At 44.1% G+C, this 14,741-nt stretch overlaps 1 long non-coding RNA gene across 1 annotated transcript; it reads right to left on the bottom strand.

Annotated features, from left to right (window-relative positions):
* Positions 1-960: 960 nt before the first annotated feature.
* Positions 961-10,094, bottom strand: LOC140408850 (uncharacterized). Its single transcript, XR_011940219.1, has 2 exons — positions 9,311-10,094; positions 961-1,925 (listed from the first exon to the last, which is right to left on the bottom strand). It is a non-coding gene; the product is annotated as an uncharacterized lncRNA (long non-coding RNA).
* Positions 10,095-14,741: the final 4,647 nt, after the last annotated feature.

Raw genomic sequence — 14,741 nt, forward strand, 5'->3', positions numbered from 1 at the left:
CACACGTCTACGCTCGTCCAAATATTCATTCAAGAGATAGACTCACTTAGGATTTTGATGTTTAATTTCTAACGTAAGATAGCATCAGGTAGCTGCTGAGTAGAGAAAAAGACACGTTATTTATTGGGATGTAACTCCGTGACTAACTGGAGATATGTTACGAGTGCAAGCAGTTTTAAAGTCAAAGGTTTTCAGCTTCACAGCTCTGCTACTCTGCAATAATGACCCAAAGCAGGAAACAAGGTTTTTAATTTAAAAGAAAAACAGCGATTAACAACTTCCACTAAGAGAAGTGTTTTGGGGTCAAAGTGACATTTTTTTAGGAGAAGTAGCTACCGACAAAGCCACTGGCTTATAATTTCTTATTCATTAACGTCGACCCTCAAAGCCACTGGCTTATAATTTCTTATTCATTAACGTCGACCCTGACAACAGTAAAGGATACAGCATGTGCAATGGGAGGTATCATGTGGACTGGCAACAATGCTAGATTGCCCCAGGCATTGTCCGAGTGCAGGTCAGTGCAGGAGCCGAGATTATTAAATCGGGGGCAGTTTTCTCCGGAGGAGAAGGGGGGAGGGGGGAGGGGGCCGCTTTATAATAGATAGCTGCTGCCAATTCATCTTATCAGTGATTTCAAACAACCATCCCTCACAGTACAACGTGCCAGTCTTTATTGCCTGCTGACAAATGTCAAAGAACCAAAAAAGGTATCTACTTGGATCCCTTTCCTCGAGGGAATCAATACGTTTTCTATTTAAAGATCGGAATTGAATGTACTTTTCTGAATGATCAAAAACACCACAGTGATTCATTTCTAAACATGCAGGTTTCTCTGAAGAATTTGCTTTGGCTTTACAAAAAAAAGCCAAATAAAGTACTGCCGCAAAGTAAGGGATTATATTTGATTGAAATTGAAATGCATTGGAGACGTAACGTTGGTGTTAAAAAAAAAGTCAATTCTTTTTAAGGATTAAAATGTTTATTTCGATTTGTTGAGGGCCTGGACCACAAACTTAAATTATCCCTCTCCCCGCCCAAAAAACCCAAAAGCTGTTGCTATAAATTAACATATTTTGACTCGAGGGAGCCACAGTAAGTGTTTTGTGCAAGTGTTTCGAGCAATCTGCCAAGAGACTGTGTTGCTATGCGAGAAAATTTCGAGCAATTTGCCTGATCCTTATGCAAAGCAGCAGCCGTTTTTTTTCAATATGGTGTGTGTGCAAAAAAAAGTACCAGAATCCTTTGAAGAGAGAATTTATAGCTGATACTTGGGAGCAGTGTGCCTGGCAGGGGAGAAAGGAAAGCTTTCATTCCTGCCTTATAAAGTGAGAGATGTTTCACTTCACGTGTCGATCCTTCAAAAACCTAATCAAGTGTTAAAATCGGATTTCTCAATATTGAACCATACAAGTTACACATTTTCATTTAACCGTATTGGTTAGTGGTGCTTACTGAACAAAACTGCATTAAACTCCATTAAAATGGACAGTTTGCTCTCGCCACTCATCTTCCCAGATGGAGCAGGTTTCTGCTCGGTCTTGAAGCACTGCACAGCCCTGGGGGCATTAAAGAGCCTTTGACAGAAAGCAGTCTCCATCTTCATTTTCTCATAGATAAAACAGAACAACCCATTGTTTCCTTGTACAAAGTCAAGGGTCGCACTCAGTGGCACAGAGACAATGGGTACTTTGATAGAATGTTCACCTTTAAAGTTTGTATTTTTTTTGCCCTACTTTTAATGTTCCAAAAGTGGCACGCTAATTGCTTTGCTGAGCATGAATTATACGATTTTTTTCTTCTTTCAAAAAAAAGGGCCCATATGAATTACATGTCCATCCTGCAGGATCTATTGAAGTAGCCACATCCCACTATCACTACGTTGTTTGTCGAGTCTTGTGATTCAGTCATAATTCCGATTCCCACTTGCAAGAGAAAGAAACGGATAAGACAGTAAATGGAAAAAGATAAATCATGAATTCTGTGTACACTTTGGCATACATTCCAAACGAGCAGCACCTTTCAGGGCTGAGATGACATTGATAAACTATTCAAATTCTGCTCTTGTGGTTAACGACATCCTCCCAGCCCCTGCAAAGAGCATATTGCAAAATGTGTGTTACCTCCCACCACCACCCTCACTTCCCCCAAGTGTGCAGATATTTCCGTAAAGACGAATAACTTCAAATCCAACGTAGAAGAAAAACACGTCAATATTTAACGGACTACACGACAATGAATGAATTTCAAGCTGGAGTCAAATCTATTGTATTTCACTAATTGATAAAACAGCACCCCCCCCCCCCAAACTCCCAGGACCAATTAATGTTATCAAGTCCTGTTATCAGACTGATCACTGCTCATTAGCCAACATCTATCTATTGTGATGGCTGTGAACAAAGATTTTAAATTGTACAATTATTCAATGAATAATTTGATGGTGACTGAATGGCTACTTGTATTATATATGTGGAGGGAGGGAGAGGGGAAGATATAGACTCTTATTTGCCTTGATGATGTGATGTCATCACTAATTAAATCGAAATCTAATTAATGACAAAATGGCTGCTCACAGCGTGGATTGTGTGTGAGAAAGAAGAGCTCAGAGGTGGAATAAAAATAACGGTGCATTTTTCATTCTCCAACTGGAGTTATGAAGTACGTTAGTGGGAGCTTCATTAAATGCTTTGCATTTCAGGAAGAGATAACGGCCTGATGAAAATGCAGATGGATTTCTGATTTAAAAAAAAATCTATTGTCAAATTTGCTCCATGGCCAGAAATAAATCATGAAGGCTTGATGGTGTCTGATATTCATTGTGCAGTATGTGGTAAATTGCAGGAAGCACGGTTTGAGTGCGAGAGACGTATAAATGAGTTTATGAATGTAATAACTGTTTGTATGCAGGGAATCATCTGATGCAAGTGTTCACATGTATACCCCAGGTCATAGATTTCTAAAAAAAAAAATCATCTCAAATGACTTGATTCCCAGGTGTGTTATTAAGAAACGTTTATTTTTAAACAAATGCGAATCCACTTCACAGAACTGCATCAGAATCTTTGAATTCTTTTTGTAGTCGTTACTAATCCCTTGTATTGAATCTCTAACCCCGCCAAATCCACCTACTCACTCCCCAAATCAAGTAGCACTGTCGTTGCTGCCTGTCTCATAACACTGGTTACAGGATTTCTTTGACAGATGTCTGGGAGCAGGTCTTGTAAACTCCCATTCATCCAACTCCCATTACTGGGAAATAATGAGAGGCACAAGTACACTCAACGAACGGAAGGAAACAAATTCAATTTACAAATGCAACATTAATAAAGGCGCAATCACTGAAGGCCGTTTGCTGCCAGCGATATTGTTGTTTTAAAGTCAATTCCTTAGAGGACGGTACCTTTCTTTTGCTAACATAAATTGCAACATTTTCATGCATTTGTGATCCCATTTAATGCGACATTGTTAGCTTTTAGTGACTAATGTGTGATGCAGGAAACGTGTAATGTATTTCCATTGATGGAGAACACGTGCTAGCTGCACGGTGACAGGTTGCATGACTAAAATTGTAGTTTTCTAACCTCTTGGTGATCCGTATCGTCATCTTCAGACTAAAGTGTTTCTCCTTCATCAAAGGAAACAAACTGCATGTGTTTTTTTAGCAACTGGATCAGTGTAATTTCACATTGAGTAAAAACACAGGGGAATGCTTCGGTTAATTGGGTTGAAGTATTCAGTGTAATTTGATTTAGTGAAAGAAAATATTTGTTTCTGGCCTCTCACCCTTTCACTGACACCAACCTCCAGTTAGAATTAAATAAACTGCTCACAGAAGGCATTTTCTTAAGATTTGTGCTTGAGCACTGTCCCATTAATTTTATTTAAATAATATTGCAAGAGCAATATTAAACGGAGATGTTTGGAATGTGGTAAGGCTTCACGGGGGAATCCAAAAATCTGCATAAATCCAGCAACCTACCAAACTGAATTTTGGCGTATTAGATTTTGGAGCAATGTAACAATATTCGAAATATACTTTAGGCTTAGATCACTTGCCAACAATCGTTAACACATATGAGTTGGTTTCATGGAGGTGTTAACACATACATGGTGTCATTAAAACAATGTCATCATGTATCCACTGTCACTGGCAATAGTAATTTCTAGCATGTTCATGACCAGGACTTTAAACTAATTCGGAAGAGATTCTTTGATTTGTGAAAAGCAGAATGTTGAATAATCCGTGAATTTATCCTTGAACACTGCGTGGTTATTTAAAAGCTTCTGTGTATTTAATTTCCCAGTAATATAACATTATCTGTTCTTGTGCTATTTTGGGACTTGTGTTTAAATTTCCGACAATAATGCCCTGTCTTCCACTGATTCCACGGCTAGGGTTATACACACACACACACCAGACATGGATTAACTGCAGGAAGGATGATGTCTTTTCATGGCAAACAGTTTCTGACTGACAATCCTTCTCATTACCATTACCATTTATCCTGGCTGAGAAGTTTATAGGTTCAGAGTTGCAGAAAGGTAACGTTAATACAATCTTTCACAGCCGACGTTTGCAGCCAATCAGGGAATTCCTACAGGGCTGTCCTATTCAAGTCTGTTATGTCTGGATCCTGTCCAGTCAAATGAAAAACGATGTGATAGGTCATGTGTGAGTTTGCCGTGCTAGTTGCAGGTCAGACGCGTTCAGCATCTAATTTTGCCCACTGCAGAAAGAAAACACAATCATCAGCTGCTTAGAGGTGGTAGTAACTGGTAACAGCTACCAGCACCGCACATGTTGCCACTCTCAGTGTTAATCAACACATTCATCAGAAGCAGCCGTCTTTACAACGCGCTGTCCTTAATTTCATGGCAAGCAGCGATCCTGCGAGGTTACCCTTCACAGAACGAGATAGCTCATTTTCTCGGACTGTTTGTTTAGGTCGCCAAAGTACATTGCCCGCTGTTCTTTTCACTTAACATTTTGGGAGGTGTGTTCTCTCAACCTGCGTTCGCAGTGCGAATTTCTTCCATTTTTATAAAGTCAGATGTTATTCTAAAATATTCCAAGAACTGTCAAATTATCCAATGCTGTCAACCTTGCATTTCAGGAGCTTGTTCTTTCCACTTCATTGCCTGTTCCTCAGCGCGACACATTCCCTCTATGGTTCAGTAGTCACATAAGGATGGACTAAATCCTATTCAGACTTGATTAATAATAATATATATTTTTTAAGTACGGCTTTCCTTTATTGTTTTGATAATGAGTTCTTCTTTTGTTAAAGACGTGCGTTGAATCGTGACCGCTTGTTCCAATTCATGAAATGGCTGGATTACCATGGTTGCCATGTTATGATATTTACCTCCGATCAAGTCTGAAGATTTGTATTAAACATTTGTTCTGAGCCAGTTGCCCGTTTGCTAAATAAATCCAGGCTGCTGTGCTCTGGTAGCGGGTAGGCACCTGCTCGACACTTACAAAAACCCAAAATAGAGCTTTTGGAGGAGCAACCCGACCAAAGTGACAAAATATAATTTATAAGCTGCAACTGAACAAACATGTCCACCTTGTTTTTTTAAAGGTGGCTTTAAACATTATAGTCTCGAAACAAAAACATTGAGGGCCCAAGTGTTTGCCTCCAAGTCAGGAACGCAGAATTCCCAGCTTTGCAAAGCTGAGCCTGATGCACGAACTTTCCTCCCCAGGGGCGGGTGGTTGCAGCCAGCCTCAGGGGCTGCTGGTTATGGAGGTGGCATTGTGAAAGGCACACACGGAAGGAATGTAAATGTATTGAATGGGTCTTTATGAATGCAGGTGTTTTTTTTAATAAAGTCAGACTTAGAACTTTATTTCATCTCACTATGTCTCCTGATGTCTGCCCATGATGGCTGTCCATGATGGATACTGGGGTGGCATGGAAGGTGCAGGGGCACAACATCATGCGTGGGGGGAAAGGCATTGTGAATAAATATGATTTAGTGGCCATTACAGAGACAAGGTTGCAGGGTGGTCATGACTGAGAGTTAAGTATCCAGGGTTATCAGACTATTCAGAAGGACAGACAGGCAGGTAAGAGGGTGGTGCATCAGGGCAGTAGGATATAGAATCTATGGAGAAAAAGGTTGAATCCATTTGGGTGGAAATTAGAAATACTTAAGGAGAAAAGGTTGCTGATAGGCATCGTCTATCAGCATACGAGGGAGCAAGCTATCTGAGATCTGGTCCTGTGTAATGAGACAGGAATAATTAGTGATCTCATAGTTGGGGATCCTCGGAAGGAGTGATCACAGTATGGTTGAAGTTAAAATACAGATAGAGGGTGAGAAGGTAAACTCCTGTGCTTAACCAAAGGAGACTACAATGGGATAAGGGAGGAGTTGGCACAGGTAGACCGGGAGAAAATACTTTATGGTGGGACAATTGAGGAACAGTGGAGGACTTTTAAAGGGATTTTTCACAGTGCTCAGCAAAAGTATATACCAGTGAGGAGGAATGACTATAGGAAAAGGGATATCTAAGGAAATAAAGGAGGGTATCAAATTGAAAGAAAATGCATACAATGTGGCAACGATTAGTGGGAAACTAGAGGATTGGGAAATCTTCAAAGGTAAACGAAGGTAAAGTCACGAAAAAAGCTATAAAGAAAAGTAAGATAGATTATGAGAGTAAACTAGCTCAGAATATAAAGACAGACAGCAAGCATTTCTACAAACATACAACACGGAAAAGAGTGGCTAAGGTAAACATTGGTTCTTTAGAGGATGAGAAGGGGGATGTAATAATGGGAAATGAGGAAATAGCCAAGGCATTGAACAGGTATTTTGTGTCGGTCTTCACAATGGAAGACACAAATAACATGCCAATAATTGTTGGCAAGGAGGCTATGGCAGGTGAGGATCTAAAAACAATCATTATCACTAAGGAGGTACTGTTGGGCAAGCTGATGGTGCTAAAGGTAGACAAGTGTCCTGGCCCTGATGGAATTCGTCCCAGGGTACTAAAAGAGATGGTAGGGGAATTAGCAAATACGCTTGTGGTAATTTACAAAAATTTGCTGGACTCTGGGGCAGTTCCGGCAGATTGGAAAACAGCAAATGTGCCGCCACTGTTTAAAAAAAGGAGGTAGACAAAAGGCAAGTAATTATATGCCGGTTAGCTTAACGTCTGCAGTGGGGAAAATGCTTGAATCTATCATCAAGGAAAAACTAGAAGACATCTGGATAGATATTGTCCCATTGGGCAGATGCAGCATGGGTTCATGAAAGGCAGGTCATGTTTAACTAATTTATTGGAATTCTTTGAGGACATTATGAGTGGACATTATGAGTGCGGTGGACAATGGGGAACTGATAGATGTGGTGTATCTGGATTTCCAGAAGGCATTCGACAAGATGCCGCACAAAAACCTCTTGCATAAAATAAGGGTGCATGGCGTTATGGGCAATGTATAGCATGGATAGAGGATTGGTTAAGGAACAGAAAGCAAAGCGTGGGGATAAATGAGTGTTTTTCTGGTTGACGATCAGTGGCCAGTGGTGGTACTCAGGGATCAGTTTTAGGACTGCAATTGTTTACAATTTACATCGGTAACTTGGAGTTGGGGAACGAGTATATGTGTCAAAGTTCGCAGATGACACCAAGATGAGAGGTAGAGTAAAATGTTCAGAGGACACTGAAAGTATGCAGAGGGATATAGATAGTTTAAGTGAGTGGGCAAGGGTCTAGCAGATGGTAAAACAATGTTGGCAAAGTGAGGTCATCCATTTTGGTAGGAATAACAGCAAAATGGACTATTATTTAAATGGTAAAAAATTGGAGCATGCTGCTGTGCAGCATGGACCTGGGTGTTCTTGTGTATGAATCGCAAAAGTCGGTTTGCTGGTGCAGCAGGTAATTAAGAAGACAAATGGCATTTTAGACATAGAATTTACAGTGCAGAAGGAGGCCATTCGGCCCATCAAGTCTGCACCGGCTCTTGGAAAGAGCACCCTACACAGGTTCAACAGTAACTATCCCCAGTAACCCAGTAACCCCACCCAACACTAAGGGCAATTTTGGACACTAAGGGCAATTTATCATGGCCAATCCACCTAACCTGCACATCTTTGGACTGTGGGAGGAAACCGGAGCACCCGGAGGAAACCCACGCACACACGGGGAGGATGTGCAGACTCCGCACAGACAGTGACCCAAGCCGGAATCGAACCTGGGACCCTGGAGCTGTGAAGCAATTGTGCTATCCACAATGCTACCGTGCTGCCCTTTTTGTCCTTCATTGCTAGAGGTATGGAGTTTATAAACAGGGAGGTTATGTTGCAGCTGTATAGAGTGCTCGTGCGGCCACACCTGGAGTACTGTGTACAGTTCTGGTCTCCTCACTTGAGAAAGGATGTACTGGCACTGGAGGGGCTGCAGAGGCGATTCACTAGGTTGATTCCAGGGTCGAGAGAATTGGCTTATGAGGAGAGACTGAGGAGGACTATACTCATTGGAATTTAGAAGAATGAGAGAAACATATAAAATTATGAAGAGAATTATTAAGATAGAAGCAGGGAGGTTGTTTCCATTGGGGAGTGAAACCAGAACTAGAGGGCATAGCCTCAAAATAAGGGGGAGCAGATTAAGGACTGAGTTGAGGAGGAACTTCTTCACCCGAAAGGGTGTAAATCTGTGGAATTCCTTGCCCAGTGAAGCAGTTGAGGCAACCTCGTTGGATGTTTTTAAGGCAAAGATAGACAGATTTTTGAACAGTAAAGGAATGAAGGGTTATGGTGAGTGGGCGGGTAAGTGGAACTGAGTCCACAAAAAGATCAGCCATGAGCTTACTGAATGGTGGGGCAGGCTTAAGGGGCCAGATGGCCTACTCCTACTCCTTATATTCTTATAGTTTGGCATGAACAGCCACTAAGATGCCATGGAAGTGTAAAGGGCAATGGGTGGTGGGGCATCGGTTGGCATGGAGGATAGAAGGCTCACCTCGGTGCTCCAGGATTGTAAGGAAAAGACGAAAATAGTAACAACCCCTGCTCCTGACACTTCATCATCCCTCACACACTCCCCATGTCCTATCCATGCCAACTCATGCCCCCCACCCACAACTCCTCACCCATACACCTTCCATGCCAACTCACCCAGTATCAGACTTCCAGTGACGGCCATGCCCTAGATGGTCGCATATTTAGTGGCTCCCGCGTGAGGTAGCGCAATTTGGCCCGTTACACCGGGTTAGGCAGCCAAACGACGAAGGATTGAGCAGAAAAAAGTGAGGGGTGAAAGATTCTTCTCATCGTGGTATTCCGTACTCACCCGACCAAGATGAGCGCAAAGAAAAGTAGTTGCAGGCGGACCAGGAGGCCTTCGAAAGCGCAGTTGAAGGCGCAATGGCAGCGGGCTCCAAGGAGTCGCTTCCGGTGCAGTGGTCGACGAGAAACGGGTCGACTTTTTAAACACTCCAGTTTTAAAAACAGAGGATTGAAGCCTCAGAAGATATGGCCAGAGTAACGGATCCGATCGAGCGGCTGTGGAAAGGATGAAGCAAAAGCTTGAACCCCAGGAAGTGTCGTTGCTAAAAAATGGAGGAGTCTGTGGCCTTGTTGGAAGTGGAAATTATCTTGGCGGCAGAAAGTCATAAGAAGCTGCGTGACAAGGTAGATGAGCTCGGGAACCGTGAGAGACGCCAAACCTTCATATAGTTGGGCTGTCGGGGGGAATCGAGGGCTCGCAGATCACAGAATATGTTGCACGTATGCTGGAGAAATTGATGGGAGAGAGAGTCTTTGACTGTCCCCTCAAGGTCGACCGAGCGCATAGAGCATTGAGCAAGGAGCCAAAGGCGAGTGAGAAGCCGAGGGCGATGCATAGATTCCTGGATAAGGAGAAAATGTTGCGCTGGCCAGGCAGACGAAGAAGAGCCCATGGGAGGGGAGCGAAGTCAGAGTCTATCCAGACTGAGGCACGGAGCTGGTTAAGGCGACCCACATAAGGAAGATGTGTAATTTGTGGTCCTCTATCCGGCTCGACTGTGGATTACATTTTGAAATCAGGAGTTTTACATGGACACTGCACGAGAAGCAAGTTTTTGTGTGACCACGGGATGAGGAATTTGTAAATATGTTTGACTGGGTTTGGATTGTGCTGTTGCTAGTTCGGCTGTTGTTTATTCGTGTTTCTCTTTTCCTCTCTCTATTATTCACTTCCCTGTTTTTTCTAATGTTGGTAATTGTTCTGGGTTTGGGTGCATACAGGGGGAGGGGAGGAAGGGGGGTGGGGAGATGTGCAGGGCGGGACAGAGTTTTGATGTGTCGGGAGTAGAGGTGTTGAGATGGGACGGGCGAAGGTGAGTGCCTTGTGTGGGGGCCACCATACCAGCAGGAAAGTTAGTAAATGGAAGGGACAAGATGGAGAGGGGAGGTTAGGGTTTTAGTTATTTTCTTTCTTTGGCTTAGATTGGTGGGGAGGGAGTTAGGATGAGAGGGCGTGGTAGGGCTAATGTTGAGAGTGCCTTTCAGGTACAGGTGTATAAGAATCGATGGCTGTGGACACCTTATGGAGGTCTCATTGGGTGCGAAACGATGACCTGGGTAAGTTGACAGAAATATGGCTGATTTTAAGGGGGGCGGCAGTGGATGCCCGGGTGGGTGCCCCCTGGTGACGTGGAACATTTGGGGACTAAATAGACCTGTTAAAAGGTTGCACGTGTGTGTATTTGAAGAATCTAAAGGTGGACGGAATGTTCTTACAGGATACCCATTTGAATGTGGCTGATCATCTAACAAGGATGTCTTTTGGGACTTGTGGCAGGAAACATTAACACCCGGAGGAAACACACACAGACACAGGGAGAATGTGCAGACTCCGCACAGACAGTGACCCAAGCCGGGACTCGAACCCAGGTCCCTTGCACTGTGAGGCAACGGTTCTTTGTCCCCATCCAAGTGGGGGAATCAAAGAGGTAACAGAGCTGAAGGAGATCAATGGATATTTGAGACCTTTTATCGGAAATTGTACCTCCACCAGTGGATGAGGGAAGATGTTTTCTGGATGGGTTGGAGTTCCTGAGGGTAGAACAGGCAAGAGCACAGGGGCTGTGGGCTCCAGTAGGGCGGTCTCCAGTAGGGCTGCGGGAGGTGATGGAGTGTGTGGGGTCTGGGGAAGCCCCGGGCCCAGATGGATTTCCTGCCAAATTCTGTAAGTGGTTTGGGCCGCTGCTGGGTTGCTTATCGGTGCTGGTGTATAATGAAGCACTGGAAGAGGATGAGCTCCCCTTCATGTTGTCGCAGGCATCTGTCTCACTCATCCTAAAGATGGACAAAGACCCCGAACAGTGTGGGTCATGCCGACCAATCTCACTATTGAACATTGACGCAAAACTAAAGGCAAAGGTTTTGGCCACATGAATCGAGGGTTGTGTGCCGGATGTGGTTGGGGAAGACCAGGCGGGTTTGTTAATGGCAGGCAATTATCAACAAATGTATGGAGGCTGTTGGATGTGATCATGATGCCTACAGGGGAACGAGGTGGAAGTGGTGGTGTCTTTGGAGGCGTTTGACTGGGTGGAGTGGGCGTACTTGCTTGATGTACTGGAACGGTTTGTGTTTGGACAGGAGTTTGTAGACTGGGTCAGATTATTGTACAAAGCTCCGAAGGCAAGCATCCTGACTAATGGAGTCATCTCTAAGTACTTTGCTTTGCAGTGTGGGACGAGACAGGGCTGCTCCTCCCTCCCCATTGCTCTTTGTCCTTTAATCGAGGCATTGGCATTGGTTCTCCAGACTTCCAAGGAATGGAGTGGTGTTGAGCTGTGGGGTGGGGGGTGGGGGTGGGGGGGTGGATAGTGGTACACCGGACCTTCCTATATGCAGACAACCTCCTACTGGCTATATCAAATCCTGTGGAGTGCCTTGGACGGATAATGGAGATTCTGAAAGAATTTGGCACCTTCTTGGGACACAAGCTCAATATTGCAAATATTGAGGTGTTCTCAATTAGCACCAGGGGCAGGAGGGTAGTTTGAGTAAGCTTCCGTTCTGACTGGTGAGGTCAAATTTCCAATATCTGGATATACATGTGTCATGAGACTGGGCCCAACTCCATAAGTTAAATTTGGCAAGAATCGTGGAGGAGATGAGGGGGGACTTCAAGAGATGCGATGTTTTGCCACTGTCCTTGGCGGGGAGAGTTCAGACTATAAAAATGGTGGTTCTGCTGAAATTACTGTTTGTATTCCAGGGTCTCCCAATTTTCTTGCCTACATCATTCTTTAAGAAGGTTAATAGGCTGATCCTGGGCTTTATGTGGGGGGAGGGGGGGGATATTCCCCGAAGCAAAAGACTCTCCTGGAGAGAGATGGACAAAGAGGAGGCTGGTTACTCCCAAATTTACAAAATTATTACTGGCTTGCAAACATTCCGTGGTCTGAAGGTGGATGGAGGACCAGGTGTTGGTGTGGAAATGAGTGGAGGAAGCCTCATGTAAGGGGACCACTTTGAGGGCACTGGTTTCAGCGCCTCTGCCATCCTCGCCAAATAGATATTCAATCCACTGAGGGTGTGGAATCAGTGCCGGCAGCACTTTGGGTTGGAGGGCATGTACATGAAAGTACTTATTTGCGACATCCACGGATTTGTCCTGGCGAGACTAGACACTGGGTTTCGGGAGTGGGACCAGTTGGGGATTAGACGCTTTGAGGACCTGGTTGTTGGGGGTTGGGGGAGTTGCGGGCGGGGGGCGGGGGGGGCGGGGGGGGGGGGCGACATTTACGGACTTGTCGGAGCTGGTGGAGGTTTACCACTTGCCAAATGGAAATAGGTTCAGAGACCTTCAGATTAGGGCCTTTTGAGAAAGGAGGTGGGATCGTTCCCAATATTGCCACCCCTGGGACTACAAGATAGACTCTTATCAGAGGACAAGTTTGGGAAATGCCAAGTTTGATATCAATGTAGAACTGACAAATAAGGAGGAGCATCAACGCAGGATATTCGGCTAAAATGGGAGGAGGAACGGGGGGGAGGGGGGCAATTCCAGGGGGAGGAGGGATTGGATTTGGAAGGAGGTATTGCGGAGGATTAATGCTTCTTCGTCATGCACAAGACTAATCTAATCCAACACAAAGTGGTGCATAGAACACATAAGTTGACGGCCAGGTGGAGCCGATTCGTCTCTGGGGTAGATGACCAATGCGTGGTGTGCTGGATCCCTAGCGAACCATACCCACATGTTCTGGATGTGTCTTAAGTTGGTGGGGTTCTGGAGAGAGGTTACCGATATACTGTTAAAGGCTTTGGGATTGGAGGTAACACCATCCCTATGGGTAGCAATTTTCTGAGTGTCTGATGATCTGGGTGCTCTGGTGGGGAAAGAAGCCGGCATGGTGGCATTTGCCTCCCTGCTAGCCCAAAGGAGGATCTTGTGAGGTAGCGGGACATGGGTGAAGGGACGAACAGAATTCCTCCACTTGGAAAAGATTAAGTTTGCCTTAGAGGGATGGACAAGATGTATCCGGGCAGTGGAAGCTGTTCATCGACTTCTTCAAGATGTACTAAAACATCAGTGGGGGGGCGGGGGGGGGTTGTGTCTTTTTCTTTGGGGGAAAGGGAGGGTTATATTGAATAACAAACTTTATGGGGTGCGGTAGGCGGGATTGTATATACGTAGGGTTTGCAGCATTACTTTATTATATTGTTATATGATATGTTGTACATCACGGTTCAGTTGTTATGGCATTTTGAGTGTTGATATATTTGTGTTCTGTACGTATTTGGAAATACCACCAATAAACTACCTTAAAAGAACAACCCAGTATCCACCATGGGCAAACATCAGGAAACAGGGTGAGATGAAATAAAATTTTCAGTGTCTTTTCCAAACTTTAAAAACAAACGCTTGCCTCCATAAAGACCCACTCAATACATATACATTCCCTCAGATACATAATTCTTGATAAGAACTCATTGAAGTACTTAATTACTTATAAACACAAGTATTGTTTTCATAGCCCCACATCAAAGACTTTGTAACAACTGGGAGCTGTCAATCAAACTGAACTGATAGGCACCCCATTGTGACAATGATAGATTGTGGAATCAGTCATGAAGCACAAATCCTATAAAACAGAATTTTGCACAGATTTGTTTTAAATGCAGATTGTCATTTTACATTTAAGGGGCAGGAGATTTTAATGACTTGAAAGCTTGACAGTTCCATAGAATCTATCCACTTTTTATGCACATTCATGTCTTTCCAATCTCAAAGGGCACCGTACCTTTCCCCAAAGAGTCTTGGGGCCTATCAAAAAGGGTTCATTAACTTTCCAAATAACTCTGGCAGATGTAGATGTTTACCTCAAAAGGTCAATAGCCATGGGTGGTGTTTTGAAAATACCATTCATGAAAATTTGATTTGTTTGAAGGCAGCTGTAGTTTTTAATGTCCAAACTACAACCTGTCCCTGTTTCCACACAACACCCATGCCGGGTTAAAATGGTGGGTGCCAAGTTCATAGCAGGGCTTCTGGATTCAGTGGACTGGTGCCACACCAGCTTTTGTATTCAAACGATTGTCCTCTGCCATTTCTGCCTACACCAACATGATGCCATTACCAAATACATCTATCCCTCACCTCTCCTGCCATGTGGCCAAACCATCTACCCTGCACATCTTTAGGTTGTGGGGGTCAGACCCATGCAGACACAGGGAGAATGTGCAAACTCCATGCACAGTGAACCGGGGTCGGATCGAAC

Source organism: Scyliorhinus torazame, chromosome 1 (genome assembly GCF_047496885.1).
Source record: "Scyliorhinus torazame isolate Kashiwa2021f chromosome 1, sScyTor2.1, whole genome shotgun sequence".
In the NCBI taxonomy this organism is placed as follows: Eukaryota; Metazoa; Chordata; class Chondrichthyes; order Carcharhiniformes; family Scyliorhinidae; genus Scyliorhinus; species Scyliorhinus torazame.